Here is a 13,357-nt window from a genome sequence, read left to right on the forward strand (position 1 = left end):
GAAGCAAAGGATGAGATAAGAGAGCAAATGCAGGCAATGAATGATAATACCAATAAGCTGAAAGAGAATCTGCAGGAAACAAGATCATTTCAACAAAGAGATGGAGATTATAAAAAAAATGGAAATCCTTGAAATGAAGGAGACAATAAACCAAATAAAAAACTCAATGGAAAGCATCACCAAAAGACTAGACCACTTGGAAGACAGAACCTCAGAAAATGAAGACAAACTATTTAATCTTGAAAATAAAGTTGCCCAAACAGAGAAGATGGTAAGAAATCATGAACAGAATCTACAAGAACTATGGGATATCATGAAAAGATGAAATTTAAGAATTATTGGAATTGAGGAATGCACAGAGATACAAACCAAAGGAATGAACAACCTATTCAATGAAATAATATCAGAAAATTTCCCAAACCTGAAGAATGAAATGGAAAATCCAAATACAAGAGACTTACAGAACACCAAATGCACAGAATCACAACAGATCCACACCAAGGCACATTATAATGAAAATGCCTAACATTCAAAATAAAGATAGGATTTTGAAGACCCAGAGAGAAAAGCATCAGATTATATATAGGAGGGGGGTCCCAATATGGATAGCAGCCAACTTCTCAATTCAGACTCTAAAAGCTAGAAGGGCCTGGAACAACATATTTCAAGCTCTGACAGGACATGGTTGCCAACCAAGAATCCTATACCCAGCAAAACTAACCTTCAGATTTGAAGATGAAATAAAGTCCTTCCATGATAAACAAAAGTTAAAAGAATTAACAAATAGAAAGCCTGTGCTACAGAAAGTTCAAACAAAATATTCCACGAGGAGGAAATGAAAAACAACAATGTAGGTCAGCAAAGGGAGGAACTACCTTAGAGAAAAACCACTCCAAGGAGAAACCAAGCCAAATTAAAAACCAAAAATAAGCCAAATGACTGGGAATACAAATCATATCTCAATAATAACCCTGAACATTAATGGCGTAAACTCATCAATCAAAAGACATAGACTGGTGGAATGGATTAAGAAGAAAGACCCAACAATATGCTGCCTGCAAGAGACTCATCTCATAGAAAAAGACATGCACAGACTAAAGGTGAAAGGATGGGAAAAAACCTAAGATGCACATGGACTGAGTAAAAAAGCGGGGGTTTTGATCCTTATATCAGATAAAGTGGACGTCAAGCCAAAGATAGTCAGAAGGGATAGAGAAGGACATTTCATGCTTAAGGGAACCATAAATCAGGAAGATATAATGATAGTAAATATTTATGGCCCAAAAAATGGTGCATCCCTGTACATCAAACAAATCCTTCTCAATTTCAGGAATCACATAGACCACAACACAATAATTCTGGGTGACTTTAATGCACTGCTGTCACCATTAGATAGATCTTTCAATCAAAATCCAACCAAAGAAACCATAGAACTCAATAACACAGTCAATAACCTAGACTTAATAGACATATATAATATTCAATCCATCAAGGAGCGGATTCACTTTCTTCTCAGCAGTACATGGAACCTTCTCGAAAATAGACCATATGTTATGCCACAAAGCAGCCCTTAGGAAATGCAAAAAAATAGAGATACTGCCTTGTGTTCTATCAGATCATAATGAACTGAAAGTAGAAATCAATGACAAAATTAAAAACAGAAATTACTCCAACACCTGGAGACTAAATAATATGCTATTGAATGAAACATGGATAACAAAAAACATCAGCGAGGAGATAAAAAAATTCTTAGAAGTCAATGAGAAAAATGATACAACATATCAAAATCTCTGGGACACTATGAAAGCGGTACTTAGTGGAAAATTCATGGCATGGAGCGCATTCCAGAAAAGAATGAAAAGTCAACAACTAAATGACCTAACTTTACAGCTCAAAGTCCTAGAAAAAGAAGAACAGAATAACAGGAAATGTAGTAGAAGACAGGAAATAATTAAAATCAGAGCTGAAATCAATGAAATTGAAACAAAAGAAACAATTCAAAAAATTGACAAAACAAAAAGTTGGTTCTTTGAGAAAGTAAATAAAATAGACAAACCCTTAGCAACACTAACAAAGAGAAGGAGAGAGAAGACTCAAATTAATAAAATACATGATGCAAAAGGAAATATCACAACAGAGAACACTGAGATACAGAACATAATGAGAAGCTACTTTGAAAATCTGTATTCCAACAAAATAGAAACTACCAAAGATATTGACAAATTTCTAGAGACATATGCTCCTCCCAAACTGGACCAGGAGGACATACACAATTTAAACAGATCAATATCAAGCCTTGAAATAGAAGAAGACATTAAATATCTACCTTCCAAGAAAAGCGCAGGGCCAGACAGATTCTCAGTCGAGTTCTACAAGACCTTCAAAGAAGAACTCATTGCAATACTTCTCAAAGTATTCCAGGAAATAGAAAAGAAGGGTACCCTACCAAACTCATTCAATGAAACTAATAGAACACTTATACCCAAACCAGGCAAAGACACATCAAGGAAAGAAAATTTTAGACCAATATCCTTGATGACTATAGATGCAAAGATCCTGAACAAAATATTGCCAAAACATATCCAAAAACATATTAAGTAAATTGTGCACAACGATCAAGTGGGGTTCATCCTGGAATGCAAGGATGGTTTAACATCTGTAAATCAATAAACATAATCCATCATGTCAGTAGACTTAAGGATAAGAATCATATGGTTATTTCAATTGATGCAGAAAAAGCGTTTGACAAAATACAACACCCCTTCATGCTCTAAACACTAGCAAAAATAGGGATAGTAGGAACATACCTGAACATTGTAAAGGCTATTTATGCTAAGCCCATGGCCAACATTACTCTTAATGGAGAAACACTGAAACCATTCCCTTTAAAATGGGAATAAGACAGGGATGTCCTCTTACACCACTTCTATTCAACATTGTCCTTGAAACTCTAGCCAGAGCAATTAGGCGGACTAAAGAAATTAAAGGGATTCAAATAGGAAAAGAGGAACTTAAGGTGTCACTATCTGCGGATGACATAATTCTATTTTTAGAGGATCCAGAAAACTCCTCCAGTAAACTTCTTCACCTCATCAATGAATTCAGCAAAATAGCAGGCTATAAAATCAACATGCATAAATCTAAAGCATTTTTATATGCAAGTGACGAAACAGCTGAATGGAAATGAGGAAATCAGTCCCATTTACAATAGCCTCAAAAATATAAAATACTTGGGAATCAATCTAGCCAAAGAGGTAAAAGATCTCTACAATGAAAACTACAAAACATTGAAGAAAGAAATGGAGGAAGACCTTAGAAGATGGAACGATCTCCCATGTTCTTGGATAGGCAGAATTAATGTTGTCAAAATGGCCATACTACCAAAAGTTCTATACAGATTCAATGCAATTCCAATTAAAATTCCAATGATGTGCCTTACAGAAATAGAGCAAGCAGTCTTGAAATTCATCTGGAAGAATAATAAACCCAGAATAGCTAAAGCAATCCTTAGCAGGAAGAATGAAACAGGGGGTATCGCAATACCAGAATTTGAACTATACTTCAAAGCAATAGTAATGAAAATGGCATGGTATTGGCACCAAAATAGACCGGTAGATCAATGGTACAGAATAGAGGACATGGACAGAAACCCAAATAAATACAATTTTCTCATACTAGACAAAGGGGCCAAAAATATGCAATGGAGAAAAGATAGCCTCTTCAACAAATGGTGCTGGGAAAACTGGAAATCCATATGCAAGAGAATGAAACTAAACCCCTATCTCTCACCCTGCACAAAAATCAACTCACAATGGATCAAGGACCTTGAAATCAGACCAGAGACCCTGCATCTTATAGAAGAAAAAGTAGGTCCAAATCTTCACCTTATTGGCTTAGGATCAGGCTTCCTTAACAAGACTCCCATAGCACAAGAAATAAAAGCAAGAATAAATAACTGGAATAGATTCAAACTAAGTAGCTTTCCCTCAGCAAAGGAAACTATCAGCAATGCGAAGAGAGAGCCTACAGAGTGGGAGAATATCTTTGCCACTAATACTTCAGATAGAGCACTAATTTCCAGAAAATATAAAGTACTCAAAAAACTCTACACCAAGAATACAAATAACCCAATCAACAAATGGGCTAAGGATATGAACAGACACTTCACAGAAGAAGATCTACAAGCAATCAACAAACAGATGAAAAAATGTTCATCATCTTTAGTAATAAGAGAAATGCAAATGAAAACTACCCTAAGATGCCATCTCACCCCAATTAGAATGGTAATTTTCAAGAATACAAGCAATAATAGGTGTTGGAGAGGATGTGGGGAAAAAGGTACACTCATACATTGGTGGTGGTGCTGCAAATTAGTGCAGCCACTCTGGAAAGCAGTGTGGAGATTCCTTAGGAAACTTGGAATGGACCCACCATTTGACCCAGCTATCCCACTCCTCGGCCTATACCGAAAGGACTTAAAATCAGCATACTACAGAGATACAGTCACATCAATGTTCATAGCTGCTCAATTCACAATAGCCAGACTGTGGAACCAAACTAGATGCCCTTTGATTGATGAATGGATAAAGAAACCGTGGTATATATATACAATGGAATATTACTCAGCTATAAAGAGTAATAAAATTATGGCATTTGCAGGCAAATGGATGAAATTGGAGAATATGATGCTAAGTGAGACAAGTCAATCTCAAAAATCCAAAAGGCGAATGATCTCACTGATAAGTGGATGATGACACATAATGGGGGGGTGGGAGGGGGGCAAGAATGGAGAAAGGAGGGACTGTATAGAGGGAAATGAGAGGTGGGAGGAGTGGGGGGAAGGAAAAAATAATGGAATGAATCAAACATCATTACTCTATGTAAATGTATGAATATGCAAATGGTATGCTGTTACTCCATGTACAAACAGAAACAACATGTATCCCATTTGTTCCCAATAAAAATAAATTTTAAAAAAGTGAGTGAATAATGTGGCATACTTGGAACGTGGCAGAGTAAGAAGCTCCAGGAATTATTCTGTTCACCAAAACAAGTATTGAGGTGGCAAAACCTGCCAGAATTGATTATTCAGAACTCTTGACTCTGCTCACACTTGCAACATCCAGGGGATTGCTTGATGAAGATCAGTGTGTATATTTTGGTGACTTTCAGCATTTGAATAGCAGTTATTAGACCCTAATCCAAGCCCCACAGCAGGCTGCCTTGGGGGAAGTCAGTTTACGATCCTGCTTTGCCTTGCAGTGCTAGGGTTGGCAGTAAGAACTTTGTCCTTTGATCATCTGCCTGGCAGTTCACTGAGGTCCCAGTGCAGAATCAGCCAACATTCAACCCTCTTGGACTGAACAGGGTTCCCAAGTAGCATCTGTCATTAATTATAAAAGACAAGACACTTTGTTTTTGTTTTTTTTTTTTCTACTGGATTTAGGCATTTATGGAGATATTTCCCAGGTTCCTAACTGATAATGGAACAGAAACTTCAGTAAAGACAAATGACAAGGAATACAGTCTGCAAAAATTTGGGAAAAAATACTAAATGAATGGACAACTCTATACCTCTGAAATCAACAACAGTCCCTGACAGGGACACCAGTTCTCAATAAGAAATGCATAAACCATACAAAGAAATAAGAAAATATGGTCAATAAACATGAAAAAAGGACAAGCTATTTATGAGGCACCTGGACACTGGACTAAGTAGATTTTACTCGACTTTAATGGTTTTTAAAATGCCCAACTAGAGACCACAGTCAAAAAAAATTTAAAGGAGAACAATGTATGATCATGTAAGGAATAAAGAAATCAAATTCATAATTTAAAATTTCTGAAAAAGGAAACTGCAGACTAAGATGGTTTCACTGGAGAATTCTAAGATAGTGACAAATATTAACTGCTATTCCATGAAATTTCTTGTAGAACAGGAGATAAAGCTTTCCAAGTCATTTTATGAGGCACACATTATCCTGTCAGGAAACTCAAAGTACAAAACAAAACAAGTATCCCTTATGAACACAAACAATTCCTCAACAAAATAATAGCAAATGGTGTTAAGTAATATGTAAAAATATTTAGGCATTCTAAGTGGAATCAGAAATACAAGGACTGGTTCAGTACTTGAAGATTACTTAATGTAATCCACTATATTAGCAGACAGATTTTGAGTAAACAAATCACATGACTATCAAGTGATGCAGAAAAAGCATTTGATAAAAGTCAGCACCTGAGAATCAGAGTCTCTGAGACAGGAGTCCCCTGTATTTCTCCTTTGCTAGCAAATCAATATACCTTTTACCTTTTTCTCAAAACTGTCCTTGTTAATGGATTGGCATTGGGAACAAGGACAGCTTTGGGTAACAAATCTGGCATTCCAGGTGGAACCCAGGACCAGCCTCTGCACCACCTTTCTTGGGCAGGCCTGGCTCTCCAAGGAACCCCACTTCCATGCTGAGGATGTAAGGTGACTGGAGAACTTGTTGAAAGTCAACTGCTGGAAAGTTAGGGGACAGGTTGCTCCATCAGGGTCCACTTTGAGAAAAAGGAAACTGAGCTCAGTAAAATTGCAACACCCTTGGCCATCTGCATGACCCCTGCCCTATGTATGCCTTGTCCAGTCACCTGCCATCTGTCACTGTGGACCTCTGAACTGCCCTGATGCCAAATACCCTTAACTGTCCATGCCCCACCTGATAGAGAACAAGGACTTTAGGTTACTTACCGCAACTTAGCCCTCTTTCAGCAGCAAGCAGCTTTGAGATGATATTGCTCATTTTTTTCATGGAAGTGGAATGTAGAAATTGATGGTGGTCCACTTTGTAAAAAACCCATGAAAACCATGCTGGACATGGGAAATCACATAAGGGAATTTATTAAGCAAACAAAGTGTCTTCCTGCAGGGTAAGAAACAAAATGAGAGGAAAAGAGAAAGGGTGCATGCTAGAGAGAGTGGAAAAGTGAGGAGGAGAGAGAAAGAAGGTGAGTAGAAGAAGAGAAAGCATGAGAAACATTGGCAGGGTAGCTACAGTAAAGCAGTTGAATTCCGCCAGGCTAACAGGGGACCAATAATGGAGAAGGATACTTGCAAGCTGACTGATGAACCAATAGCTAGCTAGGATGTTCACAGACTGACAAGATGTTGGGAGGTGGGGAAAATGACTGCAACATAAAGGACAGGGGAGCAGCTTTATATTACATTACATTCCCCCATTTCTGTTTTTACAAAAAGATCTTTTGTTCTCCAGTTCTTTCCTCCCATATCTCTCCTTCCTGCCTACGTGACTAGACATGGTTTGGCAGGTGAGATGTAAAAAGTCCATTCTCCCAGGGGCAGTCTTCAACTTCCAGATTTCCAGAGGAAGATGGCTTTCATGGACTTCATTTCATCAATTTGACTGATCCCCTATTTCTACACTAACTGCCTGTCCTCAATTCTAGCTTCATTTCCCCTTCTAGTTTTAGGAAATTCTTTACTGCTGTAGGGAATGGGGGGGGGCGATGACTACTCTGTCTTCTTCGAGCTGGAAGGGGGCAGCATGGGGCAAGCAGTTTGCAGTTCCCTTTTTAGAAATAAGGTCAATCGAGGGGTCCATGGTAGAAGTCTGGTTGTGGAAGAGCAGTTTGTAAAGGCATCTGGGGGTGGGTGCTTCTATGAGAGTAGAACAAAAAGACATGAATACTGAAATGAGATTAGTACAAGATAAATGTTGCAGAATCTGGAACATGCCAATGAATATCATGAAGATGATGGAAGTCAATAATTCCTCACCAGAGGGTGAAAGAACTGAGAAGTTGTTCCCATAACAAGGCCTAGCAAAGGTTGGAGAGGACAAGGCCTTTATTTGGGAACTTTAACATTGTCCAGGTTATCAGGAATGTAAACACAACATTTAGTAGAGATCTCTATATTTCTATTAGACAGGGTCTCCTCAATGAGGTGGCTTCCCTTGAAAGCACCAGGGATGTCTCCCTTTTTCCTTGACCCTCCTCTGCAGCAGGTGCATTGATTGGGCTTTATCCTCTAGTGGCCTTATCATTCTCCCTGATCAGGAGGTCATGTGACCCATAGTTTCAAAGCTCCTTAGAGAAGTCCTCTTGTTCCCTGGGTTCAGGCTGACTTTGAGGGCAAGATACTGGTTTTTCTTGGCCTCTGTATTTAATCTCAATCTCTAAGTTTGATCTTAACCATCCAGCAAGCCAGTCTCACCAGTCATAAAGTAAGAGTGTTGGGCTTTAATTTCAATGTCTATGACTTTACAGTTATTTACCCCCTTTTATCTAATTGGGGTCTACATTATCTGTCCTATAGGTGATGGCTTACTATTTCAAGTTAATTTACGGTGTTTGCTCTTGAAGCAGTATTTCTGCAAAATATTAATCAGGCAACAGTTAGAGTTTACAAGAAAAATACAAAATGGAATCATCAACAGTAAAATATTCAGTTTGTGCAATAGATATCCTGAATTTTGGCTGAGTTATTCATTATATCCCCAGTTTGAGATCACAGTAATCTTTACAAAAAACATCAAACTTTTGAACACAACTTTAAATGAGTTAAAGTCTGGCTTACTTTGGAGCCATTCTAACATGCAGCAGGGTTGTGAGGCAGAGTCTTATCTCAGGTAAGGCAGAGCTTTTCACAAATCTTAGGTAAAATGTTCTAATCTTAAAGCTAATTTTTCCTTTTTTTGCCATGACCAGCTTGACCAAATTCTCAAGTTCAGTGAGGGGCAAAGGAGTATTAGAAAATAAAGATTTATAAACACAGATTTTGAAGATTAATCTGATATCAGATGGAGCTCTGTTCTCTGATGGAAATGCAGATCTAAAGAGATATATCAACCATCTTTATATATGTATGTAAGCATTATTCTTTGTTTTCAGGAAAGTTACAGAGACTAGGACATCTATGTAACTTTTTCACATCTCCAAAGTGCAATGTTAGGAACTCTACGTAGCTCTCAAGGAAGTCCACTATCCAAAGTTATGATAAGGTGATCAGGAACCAAAGAAGTGAGCTGATGAAATACTGGTTATCTAGCAAAAGAATTCCTTCCTGCCCAAGAACTGTGTGCCTGAGATCAATGTCAGAGCTGATAGGACTCCTGTATAGAGCCTCCCCAGGGAGGGTACTGCCACAGCAGTTAGGCATCTGGTGCCCCTGCACAGGAACACTCCCAGGCACAAGGCATGCCAGAGTCATGAGGACAGAGACCCCAATCTCAGTCACTGTTGTCCCATTTTTGCTACTGCACATTACCCTCTTTCTTAAATGTCATTTTAAGAAGTTTACATATATTGACTCCTAAGTCTATATGAACATTAGTTAACACAATTTAACATTATATCTAAAACATGAATTAAAGAAAGTCTGAGAGAGCTTTTAACTTTCCTTTTGTGTGGCAAAGTGACAAAATGCTTTCATGTTTCATGATATTAACCTTTAAACAAATCAGGCTCTCCCTAACTTTTAGAAATACATTTACATTTAAATTTTTTATCTCTGTAGAAAGTAACAAATTTTACATATACCGTATTGGTGACAGGTCCTATAATAGAACATTAAATGATAAGTTTACCATTACAGACAAGGTTAATTTGGAGAATAGCAGCTTGATAAATTTTCTGCTTTAAAGGCTTGTATACCTGGAAAATATGAACACATTTAACATACAAAGAATAGTGTTTTTAAGTATGTTACTCCATGGAATAACTTTGTAAATTAATCAGATGTCTCTAAGAAACACATTTGAGTAAGCCCATACATGTCAACTCTAATTCACTCATCTTATTGTAAGAAAAAAATAAAAAAACAAGATATCAGACAAGTGTACCAACAGTATTTGCCATCTCTTTCTTGTTGAAGAAAAGTCCTAGAAAAATTGATGTTAGACATTTTATAAACATCAACATTTTATTAGTTTGACCACCCAGAGACTTGTGAGTTAATTTTAAAGACATTTTGCTTCTATTAGTTTACCCAATTTAAATTGAACCTTTTAAAATCATGGGAATTAAAAGTATTTGGATCCATTTTTTAAAATTTTAATTTTTATGCACACTTATATTTAACACAAAAGCAAAGGCCTTGTAATGTAATCTCCATTGCAATGTAACTGATATTCAAAAATAAGCTCTAGAGTTGGATAAAAAGAACTGATCAAAAATCATTAACCTAGGTATGTAGGATCAAAATTTTGAGCTCAGAAATATAGCATTTAAGAAAAACAAGAGTCCTAAAAGAAAAATGATAATGGCCATTAAGTATAGTATGAGAGAATGAGAAAGAGAAGGGCAGAGAGAAGAGGTGAAAGGGAGAGATAAAGTGTTCTGTGTTGCAGCTCAGTATAAATTTAAAATGGACACTTTTTTTCCCCTTGGGTTTGAGACTGGTCTCCCTTTGCGTCTTCCTCCATTTACATTTCAATGTAAGCCTTGGCTGAGATCTGAAAGGAGCTAACAGGTTCTAGCAGAAACTTGATGCCTAGGGCATTTTAACCCTTTTTCCTGGTTAATAATCAATTCAGGTTTGGATGCAGAAAATTGTGAAACATTATCTCCCACTACTTGTGAGGAATGGAGTTGCTATATCATACTCCTTATTGGGAAATGCCACTGATGGTTGGGCTGGTTACTCCCTCCACACCGGCATATGTGGGACCGCATGGTGGGAGGACAAGGTGAGCTGGGCTGGGGAATGGAAGCAGAAACAGAACTGAGTCAAAGTCGGAGGAGGAGGAGGGGTTAAGAGGGGGAGAAGAAGCCAAAGGAGGAGTTCGAGTTTGCAGGAAGAGCCAAGCAGCAAGAAAGAAGAGACTTGAAGATAAGGAATCCCTTTCCATCTGCTCACTTGCTCACAGAAGCTGTGTGCCATTATGTGGCCATTTTTGATTGATTATCTAAAGGGTACACAAATGAATTTTGATGGCTTTAGGCTAGGGGTCAGGTGAAGGGTTCCCAAGGTTGAATCTGCTGGAATGGAGGACCCAGATCCCATGGTGGAGACTGATACAGCCGAGTCTGTGGTCAGGGCATCCCGAGGCCAGAGTAGTCCATTGGAGACAAGGAGGCACCACATTGATTGTGTCACCACACAAGCATCAAAGTGGGCCATGCAAAAGTCAAGAAGGATTGAGGACCTGATATCAGGTTTTTCGAGTGCGAGTGGGAGTGAGAGCATGAAGACGAGCCTCAACCCCTGAGAAAGAATCTCCACCATAAAATCAGGAACCCACTCGGCAGATAAGGCTGACTAAGGGGGCCAGCCATAACTATAAAAATCATGGCTGGGGGTTAAATCGACCTGGGGAACCCGCCTAGGGGACTCACCAATCTGAAGTTTGGTGATGAATGCAGAGCAGAGCAGAGCGTCTGGGCTAAATGGAAGGTGAGGCTGTGTCCGGGGGGCACTGAGGCATCAGATGGGGTTCCACCTGCTTAAGAGACAGTGGAAGAACCCATCCAAGACAGGGCACAAGGTAAGGAAACCATGCAGGACATGGGAAATCACATAAGGGAGTTTATTAAGCAAACAAAGTGTCTCCCTTCAGGGTAAGAGACAAAATGAGAGGAAAAGAGAAAGGGTGTGCACTAGAGAGATTGGAAAAGCAAGGAGGAGAGAGAAATAAAGTGAATAGGAGAGAGAAAGCAAGAGAAAAGATGGCGGGGAAGCTATCCTTAAGCAGTTGAATTCCACCAGACTATCAAGGAACCAATAATGGAAAAGGATACGTGCAAGCTGACTGATGAACCAATAGCTAGCTAGGATGTTCACAGACTGACAAGAAGTTGGGAAGCTGAGAAAATGACTGCAATGTAAAGCACGGGGGAGCAGTTTTATATTACATTACACACTCTATGATTTGAATATAATATAGCCCTTGCTGTTCTGCCACTGCAACTTATTTTTAAAACAGATATGTTTCTTTCTCTTCCTCTCTCCCTGCTCCTCCCTAAACTCAGGGAAAAAAGAATTGCATTTTTCCCCATCCTACGCAGAGTTATTTATCCTTGAGTACACATTCTCCACAGGAACAAAGTAATTCCAACTTGGGGGATGGCACCAAATATTTCAGCCTGTGCCTCGGCTGTAACCAGGACTCCCTGAGCAGGGTGCTGGGAGCAGCAGGAGGCAGGGCTCCCACCAGACAAGTGCTGTGGAGACACCTGGGCCCTGTCTGGATTGCTGTTGGTCTCCAGTGGCCCAGGGCTGGGATCCAGGGCACTGAGATTTCCCTGAGCCTCTGCAGACTTTGCTGCTGTTGGTGCCCCTTGGCTCAGGGACCCTGTAACCAGCTCTTCAGGTCTCCCTTGTTTCCCACCACTCTCTCCCTCGACCCCCTCTTCCTTCTCCTCCTCCTCCTCTTCCTCTTCCTCTTCCAATTCTTTCTCCTCTTACTTCTGCTCTTCTTCCTTCTCCTCCTCTTCCTCCTTTTTTCCTTCTCTTTATCCTCTTCTTTCTCCACCTCCTCCTGCTCTTCCTCCTCCTCTTCCTCCTCCTCTTCCTCCTCCTCCTCCTCTTTCTCCATCTCCTCTCCCTCCTTCTCCATTTCATCCACCTCTTTTTTCTCTTCTTTATCCTCTTCCTTCTCCTGCTTTTCCTCCTCCTACCTGCTGCAGATCCATCTCCCCCATTCCAATGCATATTGATTCCCCTTCTCCTCCTCCTCTTCCTACTCCCCCTCCTTCTCCTCCATTTCATCCACCTCTTCCTTCTCTTATTTATCCTCCTCCTCCTGCTTTTACTCCTCCTAATGTCCCTTCTCATTTGTCTGCACTTGCTCCTCCTCCTTTTCCTCCTTTTCCTCCTCCTCATTTCCCTCCTCCTCCTCTGCCTCCTCTTCTTTTTCTTCCTCCTCTTCCTGCTCTTCCTCCTCCTAATGCCCCTTCTCCTTGGGCTGCTCCTCCTTCTCCTCCTGCTGCTCCTCTTCCTCCTCCTCCCCATTCCTTCCCAAGCCCTACTCTCCTCCCTTGCACCTGCAACCTCCATAGCCAGGATCACCATTGACCTTCTACCAGCATCACTGCCACCAGCATAGCCAAGTCATCAGCTCCCCTTGCTGGTCATGCCACTGTGCAGCCTGAGGACATTGACATGGACACTACCCCCCCTTCAATGACAGTGATTTTTCCATCTTCTCCTGCTTCCTGGGGCATCTTCTGCCCACACCCCAAGGGCCATGGATCAAGGAAGAACAGGCAGTCAGCTCAGGCAGCTGTCTCCAGTGGACCTCTGGTGCCTCAGGTCACCCACCCCAACTCCAATCTCTACCCTGGTGTTGTCCTACAACCCACCCATCAGCCTGCATCCAGGAGCCTTCAGCAGAACAGAGCCTCTGCCAACACC

Source organism: Sciurus carolinensis, chromosome 16 (genome assembly GCF_902686445.1).
Source record: "Sciurus carolinensis chromosome 16, mSciCar1.2, whole genome shotgun sequence".
Classification (NCBI taxonomy): domain Eukaryota; kingdom Metazoa; phylum Chordata; class Mammalia; order Rodentia; family Sciuridae; genus Sciurus; species Sciurus carolinensis.